The sequence below is a fragment of the Lipotes vexillifer genome, unplaced genomic scaffold, assembly GCF_000442215.2.
Source record: "Lipotes vexillifer unplaced genomic scaffold, Lipotes_vexillifer_v1.1 scaffold639, whole genome shotgun sequence".
NCBI classification, from domain to species: domain Eukaryota; kingdom Metazoa; phylum Chordata; class Mammalia; order Artiodactyla; family Lipotidae; genus Lipotes; species Lipotes vexillifer.
In genome coordinates this window covers 1,178,435-1,190,544 of record NW_006786377.1, presented here as the reverse complement: position 1 = coordinate 1,190,544, position 12,110 = coordinate 1,178,435, and the positions used below count along the sequence as shown (strand labels likewise).

At 38.0% G+C, this 12,110-nt stretch overlaps 1 pseudogene; it reads left to right on the top strand.

Moving 5' to 3' along the window:
- The first annotated feature begins 5,482 nt into the window (after window positions 1-5,482).
- LOC103075366 (mitotic checkpoint protein BUB3 pseudogene) lies at window positions 5,483-11,258 on the top strand (annotated as a pseudogene).
- Window positions 11,259-12,110: the final 852 nt, after the last annotated feature.

Below are 12,110 nucleotides of genomic sequence, written 5' to 3'. Positions count from 1 at the left end.
AATAGCCTGTGACAATTTCCTATTTATTTGGTATTTTAACTCATTTAAGACCATTCTCTATAAACTATTCCAGAGACACAAACCTTACTTTATCTAATAACGTATAACAGAAAAAGAGTAACATCACAATTAAAAGAAACAGAATTTTCAATGTATTAATACAGATGTAAAAATAAGTAAGTTATTTGTTAAAAACATTAGATTCTTACCTCGCTAGGTAAACAATTCCAAAATTATTTAACTTTTTTAGAGAATAAACTTTTTTATTGAGATATAATTGGCATATAATATTATATTGGTTTTAAGTGTACAACGTAAAGATTTGATATACATATATATTGCAAAATGATCACCACAGTCCAATCTAATTAACATCCATAACCACACATAGTTACCTGTGATGCGAACTTTGAAGATCTACTCTCAGAAACTTTTAATTATACAATACGGTATTATTAACTATAGTCACCATGCTGTACGTTACATCTCCGGGGTTTATTTATTTCAGAACTGGAAGTTTATACCTTTTTTGATGACCTTCACCCATTTGATCTCCCCTCCTTTCCCCTGCCTCCCATGTCTGGCAATCTGTTCTCTGATATCAGTAGAAAGATCCATTTATTCATTTGGAATTTTGCCTAATATATTAATGTCTTGAAGCAACTAGGAATAAACTTTTTGAAACTAAGAAAAAGAACCCTAGTAATACATGAAAACCACAAGCAAAAGCTGAAGAGCTATAGGAGTATCTAGTTTTATTGCAAGTGGTGGCTGATTTACAGATAAGGAAGGAAAAATCAAGCCAGAAATTTCCAAAATTAATTAGCTTCTGGGTAACGGGAGCAAAAGACGGACAGTTTGCTTATCTTTCATAGTGTGAGAGTACAGAACACACTCTTTTGTCTGCCAAACCTTCTGCTAGTCTGAAAACCATATTCCTTTCCCTGACTATCCACATGATTATGGCAGGAAAAATCACTGCGTCAAATGTAACCTCATTAATTGGTCTAGGAAAAGGCATCTGAACAAGCAAATCCAGTGGTCCTTTGCAAAGGATTTTGTGGTAGGGATCCCAAGAGAGGCCAATATCTCTCAGATGCTTACAACTGTAAGAAGTAAAATTAAAAGCGCTTTTTCTGCCACTTGGTAGGAAAGAAATCAAACTGATCCACAGAGAGAAATTGAAAAAAAAAATGGAATTGCCAATGGATTTGAAATTCTTAGTCCCTGTAGCTCCCGAAGGCTGGCTGTATACACCCCTTGCCTTCCTAAGGCATGGCTAATGAAATCTTTCTTGGATTCGACTGCATATCACATCAGCTTTCTAGCAAATTCTCAGTTTTCTATAAACCAAATTGGGTTAGACTACAATAACTTGCCAAAAAGTTTTCTAACTAAACAGACATTTAATATATACTGCTTTATCTCTGAAACTGATAAATTGCCAAATATGGGCATAAGCATATTACGAGAAATTATATTAGCAACTGCTAGTAAAATTAGAGTATCTATCTTAGGAAATAGGCATGTAGACAAAAAGCAGATTATATAGCAAATGGTAGAAAACAGAGGAAATAATGAAAACTAAAAAGTGAAAGCATAAGATCAGAATTAAAATAAAATCAATTACATTCTTTACAAAATGAATTCAGACAAAATAAACACAACACAAAATAACAGCTTCTATTGGATGAAAAAAATTCCAGCTGCAAGCCAATTGTAAATCTTGCCTAAAGCAAAGTGATTCAGAAAAGTTGAAAGCATAGGCAAAGGTATATTAAAGTATACCTATTATCAGTGTCAGAAAAAGTTGAATTCAAGATGAAATATGTGAATAGAACAGAGTATTGCTTTATAATATTAAAGACCATAATCCCAATGAAGATATAAATTATCTTGAGTCTTAGGTAGCAAGTAGCAAAGCACAAGAAATGTTTTTTTTTTAAAATAAATTTCTTTTATTTATTTATTTTTTGGCTGCGTTGGGTCTTTGTTGCTGCGTGCGGGCTTTCTCTAGTTGCCGCTAGCAGGGGCTACTCTTCGTTGCAGTGTGTCATTGCGGTGGTTTCTCTTGTGGAGCACGTGCTCTAGGCGTGCGGGCTTCAGTAGTTGTGTCACATGGGCTCAGCAGTTGTGGCTCACAGGCTTAGTTGCTCCGCAGCATGTGGGATCTTCCTGGATCAGGGCTTGAACCCATATCCCCTGCGTTGGCAGGCAGATTCTTAGCCACTGTGCCAGCAGGGGAGTCCCCAGAAACATCTTCATAAAACAAACTACAGACACAATGAGGGATATAAAGATATATTTGAATATATATGGGGGACATGCCTTAATTTTTAAGATATTTTATGCCTAAATTAATTTATACCTTATTTGAACATATACATAATTAATTTAGGTATATTAATTCTATTGAGAAATAGAAAAAAGAAATGGAATTGCCAGTGGATTTGAAATTCTTAGTCCTTGCAGCTCCTGAAGGCTGGCTGTATACATCCCTTGCCTCAATATTTTAAGATATTTTATACCTAAATTAATTTATACATTCAATCTATTTCAGTCAGAATCCTTCCATAAAGGTTTATGTTTTGTTTTTGTATCTGGTTTTTTTTTTTTTTTTTGTCTTTTGACTTAGATAAAGATAGAAAGTCATGTTGGAAATAAAACTTAAGAGACAAAGTCATCAAAATTCTGAGAAAGAAGAGTAATAAGAAGAGACTTGGCCTATTAGATACCAATATATTCTTAAAGCTAAAGTAGTCATTCAACAAAAAAATCAAAACAAAATAATGTACAAATCAACCGAACAGAATAAACAACATAGAAATAGAACAAACTATGTATGGAAAATTAGTTATGATGAGGGTAGAATTTCTAATAAATGAAAAAATTGATTAACAAATGTTTTGGGGAAAACTGGATGGCCATAGAGAAAAATCTCTCACTTACCTTAAAATAAGTTCAAAATGGGGGCTTCCCTGGTGGCACAGTGGTTGAGAGTCTGCCTGCCGATGCAGGGGACACAGGTTCGTGCCCCGGTCCGGGAAGATCCCACCTGCCGCGGAGTGGCTGGGCCCGTGAGCCATGGCCGCTGAGCCTGTGAGTCTGGAGCCTGTGCTCCGCAATGGGAGAGGCCACAAGAGTGAGAGGCCCGCGTACCGCAAAAAAAAAAAAAGAAAAAAGTTCAAAATGAATAAGAAACATAAAACATTAAAATAAAATAAAGGCATACCATAAAAATATTTTAAAATTATATACTTAGAAATAACTGTTCTAGGTGAGTTTAGATGGTGGGAGATCAGATTTTTTTAACTCTGAAGGTTAACTTTTTTTTAATGAATAAATCTTACTATTTAAAATCTATATTTGAAACCAACTGTATGAGACTTAATTCATATGCAATTAGATGCAGAGCATTTCAAGTGCTGAATTTGATCCATTTTGACATAGGTACACACCAATGTTACCATCACCGTATTCAAGATACATAACACTTGCATCATCACAAAATGTTCTCTTCTACTGCTTTCCCAGTCAATCCTCATTTTCTACCTCCAGGTTGAAGCAAACATGGATGTACTTCCTATCATTATAGATTAGGTTTATTCATCCTGGAGTTCTGTACAAATGAAACCACACAATATGTGCTATTTTGTGCCTGGTTTCTTTCCCTCAAGATAAGTATTTGAAATTCATCCATGTTGTTGCATGTTTTGAGGATTCATTTTTTTTAACAGACAAGTAATATTCCATCGAATGCATATATGATGACTTCTTTATTTGTTGGGGGCATTTCTTTCCCAGTTTTTGGCTATTATGAATAAAATTTCTGTGAACATCTGTGTCCAAATCTTTGTAGGGATCTATAGTAAGCTGAGGAATAGCCTCCAAAAAAATCAGGTCCTAATCGCTGGAACCCATAAATGTTACCTTTTATGGGAAAAGGGTTTACACAGATATGATTAAGCTAAACATTTTGAGATGGGGAGATTAGCCTGAATTATGCAGGTGGGTTCTAAATGCCATCACAAGTGTCCTTAGAAGACAGACAGAGGGAGATGAGACACACAGGGAAGAGAAGGTGATGTGAAGACAGAGCAGAGAGAGATTTGAAGATGCTGGCTGTGAATATTGGGGTAATGCTGTCACAAGCCAAGGAATGTCCTCAGCCACCACCACCTGGAAGAGACAAGGAACAGATTCTCCCCTAGAACTCCTGAAGGAAAAGCAGGCCTGCCAACACCTTGTGCTAAGATTTAGAACTTTTGGTTTCCTGATCTGTGGGAGAATACATTTCTGTTACAGCAAGCTACCCTATTTGTGGTAATTTTTTACAGCAGCCATAGGAAACTAACACAAGAACTACATTTTGAGTTTTCTTTTTTTTTTAATTTTTATTTTTATCAGGTAAATACCTAGGAATATCATTGCTAGATTGTGTAGTAAGTATAGGTTTAACTTGATAAGAAACCACTAAATTCTTTTCCAAAATGGCTGCACCATTTTCAGTTTTCACTAGCAATAAATGAGTTTCATGTATTCCATATTCTCATCAGCACTTCTTATTTTCTGTTTTCATTTGTTTGTTTAGTTCTAACCATTCTAGTAGGTATATAATGTTACCTCAATATAGTCTTAATTTGCATTTTTCTGATGACTAAAGATCAGAGCAACTTTTATCGTGCTTATTTTGTCCATTTGTATAGTTTCTTTTGTGACGTACTTTCTCAGAGATTGTGCCCCTTTAATAAAAAGAACTGAACTGTCTTCTTGTGAAGATCTGAGAGTTCTTTATGTAGTTAGGTAAAAGTCCTTTAACAGATATGTGTATTACAAAATGTTTTCTCCCAAGTTTGGCTTGCCTTTTATGTTGTTAATGTGCATTTCAAAGAACACAAGTTCTTAATTTTGATGAAATCAATTTTATCAATTTTTAATGTTTTATGATCTCTATCTGCCCCAGAGTCAGAAGGATTTTGGAACTAGTTTGTTCCTGATGTATAATAACCGTGTAGCAACTTGTAGCTACCTCAGCCCTCCTGAACTGTGAACTCCCCCCTCAACTTGGTAAGACCAATGTGCTGTGCTTGGGATCCCTCTCCCTGCTCTGTAATGTGTCTCCCAAAAATGAAATGTGATGTGATTGTAGAGCTTACCTCATTTGCTTTCATTCTTTCAGGAATCAAACTCATGTGTTGCCTGTTGCCTAATATGCTCAATTTTACAGTTTGTTCGTGGTCAGAAGGTAAATCTTGTCTCTTTTATCTATTGTGGCTGGAGGTGGAAGTCTCTGAAAAGATATTTTTTAAGAATAAAGAAAATTATTAAACATTGCCTGGGCAGGGGATGCTATTAAACCCTATTAAAAGACAGATTATGAACTGTAATTTTTGCCATATATATGTCAATAAGTTAACAACCTTAGTATGGATTAAATGTTCTACTGTTTAATGTAGAAAAATATCTCAATAGAAGATGCACAATGGATCAGGTAATTTGCAAAATAAAAATGGCCAGCATGACCTTGACAGTTACTTTTCTGAAGTGTACTTTGGCCATATAAATGTAAAATATAAATACTCCTTGAGGATTACATGCATTTGCTCTGGGAAAGTAATTCTAGCTAGCTGTTTTAAATTTTATATTATAGCTTACTTCCTCAGGTGCCTGACGATTATTAAACCAAAGCCTCCACTGAATAGACAGCATACGAAACAATCCTCTTCCCCAAACCCAAACCCAAACCCACTTACATCCCCATTGGACTAAGAATGCACTCTTGGCTTATTGCTCAGTCATCATCTGATTGATGAGATGAGCTGGGATTTGAATTTACAGTCAGAGAGGGGAGGAGTGCAAATTGAAAGGTCTCACTGTACTCCACGCAAAATAATCCCAAATCTCTGATCTCAGACAACTGTCACATTCTGCAAATGCTCAAGTAGAAAAGCCTGGTGGCCTACAACAAAGTAGGTATTAAGCAGGAGTTACAAGTAAACGGCAGGAGCTAGAACCAGAAGTCGCGGAGACATAAAAGATGAAGTGGGTAGTATAAATTTAGCCAGGGTGAATAAACAAAGCAGGAGGAGAGAAAGAGAAGCAGATTACCAGAGAAAAATTACTGGAGTGGGGAGACAGAGAAAGAGAGAATCTTCCCTGTTTTCCCCCCAGTTACCTAGCTCTCTGGTTTCCAGCTTTTTCTGAGATTTATTTTGTGCTCCTGAGTTCCACTTGCAGTGGACAAGCGTTTCATTTGCTTGTCTAGCACACCTGTCCATTTTTGCTTACTTAATTTTCTTAGGGAAACTATTCTTCCATTCGACACGATCTTATGGTAACTCTCAGCCACCATTTCCCACCTGTCCCTACACTTACCACCCTGCTTATCAAAATGGAGAAAACGCCCCTCTTTCAATCAATATTCCACTAGTGATTTTAGTTTATTTCCCTCTTTCCTTCTTAATGATCTTACTGTTTCACATACCCCTTCTCTCTCTGGTATTAACAATACTTCCACCTTAAATTGAGATCATTGGAAACAGACTCTGAAACAGTGATTTGTGTGAAAAATATAGACGAGGGGCTGCACAGTCTCGGGAAGAATATCTATAAATGAGCAAGGGAAGCAGGACTTGGCAGAAGGAAAATGAGTGGCTTTTCCAATAGAGGTCTCAGCCAGTCCTGTGGAGATATAGCATGGTCTTTCAGAGTCATCCCTAATTAAAGCAAAGGGCTGGACAGTGGTTAGGTTTAGGGTTAGGGTTAGAGTTGAGTGAGCTCTGAATGAGGCAATGTGAAGACATGCCCCATAAATGGGGTTTTCAGGGAGCTAGCTGCCAGTCAGGTCAAATTGTGACTATTCTGTGGACACGGGGCTTTCTCAGGAACTCTAAACTGACAAAGATTCTCTCCTTGCTGAGATTCTACTCAGGCTCCCCTCAACTCTCTTCTCAACTAGACTTTGACTTTTGAGCTTCCATTTTCATCTCTGCATTGTTCAAGTTTAGCAAGAAGCGTACTAAGTCAGTTTAGCCATATTCCTCCATTCTCGATATCTGATCACTCTTGGTATCTAATCGGGTTCCCCCTCCTCTACCATCCCCCAGGTGATGTCTGGTCACCCTGGCCTGCCTTTGGTAAGAATCTCATTAGGCCAATTTAGCCAGAATCCCCTCTTCACTGTGATGTTCCCTCTTAGTAACTTTCCATCCACTGACCCCCCACCTTTCTCCCTGACTGTAAATTGTGAATTTTCTTCACTGTATTCAGAATTGAGCCCAGTTCTCTATACTGAGGTCTCTTTTCCCCTGTGTCACAAGTTTTTCTGAATAAAATCTGCTTTTACCACTTTACTGCCCAGCTCTGTTTATTCTTTGACAAAACCTACTTTGACTTCTCCAGTGACTCTTAGGCTGTTGGTTTTCAACGGTACTGTGGTTGCAAGGCTGATGATTGTCAAGCTTCGATGGAACTGGCAAGAAGGAACTTGGAATAGGCAAGTTAAAAATGCCAGGTAGCTCACTGTTCTTACCAAGACTTTTGTTTTTCTTGAATAAATTCCCCTTGGGTTGTTGCAAGTCTTTGGTTAATTTCCAGAGTACTGAAAAAGTTCATCATTTTGGCCAATGTCCTCATTGTTTTTATGAAGAAGAAAGTTTTCAGAGGTCCTCATTCCATTACTCCAGAAGTGCTTCTGCTTATCTTGGAAGTTAGACAATCGTGCTGTAAAAATCTACTGGCATAAGGTGCATAGGTTCTAAAAATTAGAGACAGAGATATACTGTAGTGATTCCCCCTGGCTCTGCTTTTCTTATGATATGAAATGACAGGTGAGAGTTAACCATCCTTTGGGAGGAGCTGGCTGACTTTAATGGCATAGCCCTCCTCCACCATGAATCTCTTGTGAGTTAAAACAGAGTGCGGAATGCCTTCTGTTGGCTAAAAGACTGCTTCATTGTATCTTAGTTTCAGAATCTGGACCATTTTTTCAAGCCTTTCAGGCCTCCAGCTCTCCTGTTAATTCCACAATTTCATTTAACCTATTTCTTCTGGACAAGTGTAGAATTTTATAGTTCAAATCCCTTCCCCAGGGCTTCCCTGGTGGCGCAGTGGTTGAGAATCTGCCTGATAATACAGGGGACACGGGTTCAAGCCCTGGTCTGGGAAAATCCCACATGCCGCGGAGCAACTAGGCCCGTGAGCCACAACTACTGAGCCTGCGCGTCTAGAGCCTGTGCTCCGCAACAAGACAGGCCACAACAGTGAGAGGCCCGCGCACCGTGATGAAGAGTAGCCCCCGCTTGCCACAACTAGAGAAAGCCCTCGCACAGAAACGAAGACCCAACACAGCCAATAAATTAATTAATTAATTAAAAGAAGGCTCAACATTAAAAAAAAAAAAATCCCTTCCCCAAATGTCTTGGAGTGAAGAGATGCTCATGTGTGATAAACATCAAGATCAAAGGTGTTGCTTGAGATAATTTCAATCTCTGTTTGTTTGTTTTTTTAAATTTATTTATTTTATTCATTTGTCTTTGGTGGCGTTGCTCAGGCTTTCTCTAGTTGCGGGTTGCAGGGGCTACTCTTCGTTGCGGTGCGCAGGCTTCTTGTTGCGGTAGCTTCTCTTGTTGTGGAGCACAGGCTCTTCACACGGGCTTCAGTAGTTGCGGCTCTCAGGCTTAGTTGCTCTGCGGCATGTGAGATCTTCCCAGACCAGGGCTCAAACCCATGTGCCCTGCATTGGCAGGCAGATTCTTAACCACTGCACCACCAGGGAAGTCCCAATCTTTATGTTTAGACACTTCCATTCACCTCACTGGAGGGAAATACAGCCATAAGTGGTAGAAATAGGTGATGAGACTTGTGTGCAGGGACTTTTTGTCCTCAGCTCTACCTCTAAGTGTGTGCTTTTCCATAGTTTTTTCCACACTGAAATTCTCATCAGAGGAGACACTTTAGCAACATTTCCCACATGCTTTGACATTTTTTTTTTTTTTTAAGAAAATGTTTCATTCTATTAGGTTAATTCCACCCCAAGGTATTTGCATAAGTGGTGTGGGTCTGGCCTTTGACGTTATCTTCCTGAATGTTCTCTGATTGCTCACTCAGGCGTATTGTAGACACAGGGTCTGGTCTCATTGAATCTTGTGCTATCTTTACCAAATCAAATCTGTAAAGTTCACTTGCAATTTAACGTATTGTTTCTGAGTCATCTTGACGTTTTGACTTCATAAGTGTAAACTGAAAACTGCATTTACTGGAAATTTGTTTTTAAAAATAAAACAACATAGGCCAGATCCATGATCTACAGATGCATTATAAAATTAGGCAATGCTTATGAGATAATGCTTCTGAAAGAAATTTTTAAAAATAAATTTATATCTGTTTTTAAAGCACATAAAAGTGTAAGACTGCGTTCAATAGGAACAGAAAATATACAAGCAATAGTGTAAATTATTAGGATGGAATCTAGTTTTTTAAAGGCGGGAGGGAGGGGTTCCCTGGTGGCCTAGTGGTTAGGATTCCGGGCTTTCACTGCCATGGCCCGGGTTCAGTCCTAGATTGGGGAACTGAGATTCCACAAACCATGCAGGGTGGCCAAAAAAATAAAATAAAATAAAAGGGAGACAGAGAGCATAGTCAAATGTTAAAAGGGTGACGATGTTTAGCATTGTTAAAAGAACTGACCGGGAAGTTTCTCTTTATTTCAAAGTTATAAATATTATAAGTAAGTAAGATTTTTGGCATAGCACACCTATATTTGAAAATCAGTGCATAATGGTTTTTGTTAATAGAACCTTTGCGTAATTCATAATAAACGATTCTAGTAATATTGAAAGTTGAAATTTTCCTGGAAGATAATTTTTATTAGTGACTTAAAGAGTCTAGAGTTATTTCTTGCTGCTGAATGGGATCACAATATGACCAATTCCATCACTTTATTTTTCTTAAGCATTTAGAGATACCCAGGCATGTTGGCATTTAGAAGTAAACAAAATGGCTAAGTGGGGGTGAAGAGGAACTTCGAGTATGCTTACCTTATATATTCTAAGGTTAAGAATTTTGGGCAGTTATAAAAGGTTTTTTTTTGGGGGGGTAGGATACCTGGGAAATTTGAATATAGACTAAGTATTAGGTGACATTAGGAGATTATTATAAATTTTGTCAGGTGTGAAAATGTCACTGTGATCATGTAGAAATAGATGTTTACTTTTCAGGGGTGCACACTAAAATATACAGAGGTGAGATATTGTAACATCTGAGGGAAGCGGAGAGGAGGTGGTGAAGTTACTTCTGAGTGGAGCCTGATACGTTCGGCTCTAACGAGTTCAAGCTGAACCACCCACTGAAGATTATGTCTCCTTGGTGAAAATCAGCCCCAACACCTCCCAGTTCCTGGTCTCCTCCTGAGATGTGGCGGTGCATCCCTACCATGGGCCGGCCATTCAGCTCAAGTACCAGCACCCAGCGCTCTCTCGGATGTGCGTTCAACGGTCCGACACATGCCTGGAGTGGGGGATCAAACCCTCGACTGAAAACACATGATTCCAACACTGATCAGGGAGATCTGGCTGGAACCCATGATGCCCCTACCAGATGTGTTGAATACCGTCCAGAAGTGAATGTGGTAGTTACTGGGCCTTGGGATCAGACAGTTAAATTGCGGCATCCCAGAACTCCTTGTAATGCTGGGACCTTCTGTCTGTGAGTAACACCCTCTCTGTCTGGAGATCAGCTGATTGTGGACAAGGTGGGCAGTAAAGTGTTAATGTGGGAATTACAGAACATGGGTTACGTGCAGCAGTGCCGGGTGTCCAACTTGAAGAACCAGGCTTGCTGCCTTTGAACATTTTCAAACAAGCAGTTATGTATTAAGCTCAGTTGAAGGCCAAGTGGCAGTTGAGTACTTGCTCCCAAGCCCTGAGGTACAGAAGAAGCATGTCTTCAAGTGTCAAAGAAAATAATATTGAGCAGATTTATCCTGTCAATGCCATTTCTTTTAACAACATCTATGGTATGTTTGCTATGGGTGGTTCTGATGGATTTGTAAATATTTGGGGTCCAGTTAACAAGAAGCGACGGCGCTGGTTCTGTAGATACCCCACCAGCATCACACCACTTGTCTTCAGTAATGATGGGACTACACTTGCAATAGCATCATTATATATGTATAAAACGGATGACATGGGACATCCTGAAGATGGCATCTTCTCATTTGCCAAGTGACAGATGCAGAAAAATAACCTAAGTCCACCTAATCATCTCCTGAAAGTAGTTTCCTACGGAAAGCTTTTCTGCTTCCTACAAATCATACTTACCCTCTGGATGTGTTAGAGCCATTGTTGTTACATTATTTAGTATGGATTTCTCTGTTTTCTGTCTTACGAAAACCTTGTCTGTGTGCCTTTTCATACTGACTTTGTGTAGAATGAGGATTCTTTGTGTCTTTTGTATTTGTTATTTACTCTAAAATACTTCGACAGAAGAAAACTAAAAGAAGCAAATATAGCAAAATTTTAAAATCTAGGTGATGGATACATAAAGGCGTGTTCATGATACCCTTTTCTCAACTCTTCTATATATTTGAAAGTTTCAATAATAATTTTTAAAATGTTTTGTAGCTGAAAAAAATGTGTTGGCAACTGAGATTTTGCAACATGTGGATTAGCAAAATTTTTATTACCTTTTTCTGTTTTTTTTTTCTAAATTTTCTAAAGCCTTATAAAACTTTAAAATATAAATCAGAATCAAATATTTGATTAATTGCTTGCTTTGAAAGAAATTGAATATAAAGGAATATAACAGTTCATCTAAAAACTGTTTCTCATCTTTTTCTTTATTCTATCTTTTTTCCTCCTTCTTTGCAATGTGATACAATTTCTATAAAAGGTTTCTAAACGAGATAACATAAATAAGAAGTAAACAGTAAAGTCAGGGCCACGAAGCAGTAAAGTAGAACCAGTAATGAGACTAGTGCTTGAAAAAGAGAGTCTTACATCCTAAACGTTTACCAGCAGAGGGCCACAGATTTGGTTCTTAGCTTTCTAGGTATAAATTTAAAAACAGGAATATGAACAGTTATATCATTCAGAGTGCTCATAAAATAAAGG